Genomic DNA, 4032 nt, shown 5'->3' with positions numbered 1-4032 from the left:
ATTTGCAGCCCAACAGGCCTGACAAAGCGACTTACTTGGCAAATCACAAAAAAACTGGGCTGTGGCCGTGGACCCAGCTGTCAGCCTCTCCACGTACAGTACTCTTCCGATGGAAGTCGTTCCTTGACCACGTTGACCACGCCGCGCGAAGAGCACCACAGTGGTGGATGACGGCGAGGCCTAGGAAGGGGACGACGTGGAGCCGGGGAAGACGTGGCAGTGGAAGCCCGCGCGGAGAGGAGTACGAGGGTTCACTGGTTTGGCTGCGGTGCGAGGCTGCCGTCGCCGCAGGGCCTGGCCAGCGGTGGGAATAGTAGGGGCGGTGAGGCCTCTACGGCAGCACGGCCGGCCACGGGAGGCAGGAGCATGCGGCACGACCGGCGCTGCTTTGGGCGGCTGGAGCAAGAAGACCAGAGGTTGAAGAAGCACTACGGCCGTTGGATGGACATCGTACGGTCACTGGAGCTAGAATCGTTCATATAGACTAAAGTTGACAAAGGCCCCCATCCCAGTCAACTTAGTAGGCCCACAAGTCAGCCTCCCACCAAGGTGGGTCCCAGCTAGCCAGGGGAGTATTCATTTTTTTGTGCGTAATAAGGAGGCACTTCCGGTGGGTCCAAGCTGACAGCGGGGGGAACGTTTTTCTCACGAAATACGGTGGCCCGTCAGGTGGGTCCCAGCAGTCAGGGGGCAAACGTTTTTTTCACAAATACGGTGGCCCGTCCAGTGGATCCCTGCTGTCAGTTGGAGGAATCATTATTTTCCGCGTAATAAGTAGGCACTTACTTGCTGCGGCCGTGGACCCAGCTGAGACTCTCCACGTACAGTATACTTCCGATGGAAGTCGTTCCTTGACCACGTTGACCTCGCCGCGTTCCGTTGCATGCATGCGTCCATGGGCGTGGTGTGTCCCCACTGTCAGCCTCTCACGTACAGTCATCTTCCGATGACTCTCGGTTGTTGACCACGTTGACCACACCGTGCCGAGCGCACCCAGACTGGAACGACCCGGAGATGGGGAAGACGGGGCAGTGGAGTCCCAGATGGAGAGGAGTGGGAAACTTCACTGGTTCGGGTGCGCGGCAGCACAGCCGCGGTGCCGCCCACGGGAGACAGGAGCAAGAATAGAGGTTGAAGAAGGAGCACGGCTGTTGGATTAACATCCAACGGTCCAGCTGCTAGAATCATTTGTTGATTAAGTTGACAAAGCCATGCGTACACGTCCGCTTAGTAGGCCCACAAGTCAGTCACCAAATCTGACGGGTCCCAGCTGTCAACGGGATGAATAATTTTTTCGCAAAACAAGGAGGCACTTCCTTCCGTGCGAAGATACAGCCGATGGGTCCCAGCTGTCAGGTGGAGAAATAATTTTTTTCGCAAAAAAAGGAGGTCCCTCCTGTAGCTGGTTCGAATCCAAACCTAGACTATGACTATATATGGTGCTATGCTACTCTGCAAGTAATGAAACTGACATATCCAACGTTCGCTTCTCCTCTTCTCTACTTACTCTGCCTAGCATCAGAAGCTCTGGCCGCAGCAACCATGTCCGCTGGCTGCTCGTCCACCTGCTCTTCAGCACGCAACAACCAGATATGCGCCAAGTCGCCACCCGTACCATCGCCTGTGGGTCTCATCACACCCCCGCAGGCACGCGCACCACAGCCGATTGCTCATCGCAACCTGCTGCCGTTGGTGTGGTGCCACTGCTGCAAATCACGCAGAGTCATCCGTCGCGTCTCAACCACAATCCGCAACCCTGGCCGAGTCTTCTACAAATGCCCGAATCATGAGGTAATAATATGTTTAAGTGTTGTTCTACTGCTTTCAGTTGCTGATTTTTTTAATAGTTTGGTTGATGATCTTCCAATTTGATTCGTGCAGAAAAGGGAAGATTCGTGTGATTTGTATTTCTGGGAAGTTGCTGATGTGGGGGAATGCAACTACGCTGATTATTTGGTTAGCCGAGGAATCCCAATACCAGCAGGTTGGGGTGTTGGACAAGTAACTGAAGGAACGGCAGAAGAGGAAGATGCAGAGCAGAAGGTTAAAGATGCAGTTCCTCTGATCATGGCCAAGCAACAGCTGCTGAACGGCCTTGACAGCAATGAGGAGATGAAAGAGCTTGTGAAGATAATGGGCAAAATCGATGTGCTCTGTAGGATGATTGTCTCTTTATTTGCAGCGTATGTAGCACTCGTGATGTATTCAATGGTTACGACATGAGCACTTTGCTGAAACTAGTAATGAATGAAACCCGTGTAGCAAGCTGGGCGTAGTGTTGTGAACATCTAATGATTTCTATTAACGGAAATCAGGGGGTATCCCCTTTTGCTCATATAAATAAATAAATAGCAGAGGCCTTGTCGGGTCAGCTTTGTTCTCATTCGAAGACGTCGAGCAAATTGCAGTCCAATAGAAAACTATGTCATCAAATTCAAGTTTCACAGCCAAATATGAGTATAACTAAACAACAATGTCATCATGTTTTAGTTGTCATACAATCACCAAACACAAATCAGCATACCTAACAAGTGATGTTCTCACAGCAAAATACTAAACGACATGTTCATCAGGTTTCAGTTGTCATAGCAAACACAATTTCACATAGTAGATAAAAAACGTCTTTTGACAGGCAAATACGACAAAAGCAATGTAATCATCATCCGCAGCAGCAGCGTCAACATCTTCGCCATGTGTATCAGTCTGAATCGTAATTCCCCACGGTGTCATCTTCTTCTTCGTCCTCAACGTCCTCGAACGTTGGCTTCTTCTTGATCAACTCTTGTATGTCCACAGCACGACAGGCAATCTTTTTGCCGGCGTCATTGACGTGATGGTTCTCAAAGATATTAGGAACATCTGTGTTATCTTGTACATCAGGAGCAGTGTAAGCATCATCTTGTTGTGCAACTTCATTAAACGAATTCCTCTGCTCAAACCTTTGCAATACTCTCCAGTCATCGCTACGTGCAGATGTGTCTTCCAAGAAAAATATTTGTGTTGCTTGATTTGCCAAAATAAAAGGCTAGTTGGTCTGGTACGCCGCCTTTACATTGATGGATTTGGAATAATCATCAGCTCTGGGTTTTGCGATCCTGGAAAACAGGTTATACCAACGACAACACAACAGAACCACACACCGATGATCCTCGAAACTGGAGATATACTGCAACTGAACAATGTCTGTTATGTTAGCATACATTTCAGTTGTCTCTTTGTCATACGTATCCGTGCTCATGATGGCACTGTTTTGTGTCTTCCTGCCTTCGTCTCGTGCAAGGGTGTTGTAGTGCACATCTCTAACAACGCTAGATTCATAATGTCTTACCCGAGTATCAGGACCCATTGCTAGTGAGTAAAGGGCATCATCAACTGCCTGCCCATCCTCCCGCATCTTCTTAACCTATGGTTAGAAAATAGACAAGCTGATCATCTTATGTACTCAATATATTAAAAAAACTGACAGTGCACTTCAAAAGCTTACATGGTTCTTGAACCATTTCGCAAATCCTGCCATAACCAGTTTGTCAATGTTCTTGGATTTTGCGGCAGTAACTCCTCTTTGTAGATGCTGCACAACATAGTGATCGCGTCAAACATCTAAATATATAAGGTAGTATCTCAGGACAGTTATTCAACACATACCAAACCATTTTGTCCAAATCTTTAGGTTTGTCCTCTTGTCGACTCTTCCCTGTAACTCGAATAGAATAATCGAAAACATTGAGCCCGGGATTGTCTTCACCCACCTCTTTGCTAAGCTGATCAGCTGTTTCAATGTATTTTGAGCAGAATGTCAACGCTTCTGTAGCAATGTAGGCCTCTACAATGGAACCCTCGGGTCTAGCTCTGTTCCTAACATAGCCCTTGAAAGTGCCTAGCCGCCTTTCAATAGGGTACATCCAGCCATACTGTACTGGACCTCTAAGTAGTGCCTCATCAGGTAGATGAACAGCCAAATGCACCATCACATCAAAGAAGGCTGGAGGATATATCTTCTCAAGGTCGCATAGGATAGTTGGTATCTTGTCT

Source organism: Triticum aestivum, chromosome 5D (assembly GCF_018294505.1).
Source record: "Triticum aestivum cultivar Chinese Spring chromosome 5D, IWGSC CS RefSeq v2.1, whole genome shotgun sequence".
NCBI classification, from domain to species: domain Eukaryota; kingdom Viridiplantae; phylum Streptophyta; class Magnoliopsida; order Poales; family Poaceae; genus Triticum; species Triticum aestivum.
This window is presented reverse-complemented; position numbering follows the sequence as displayed.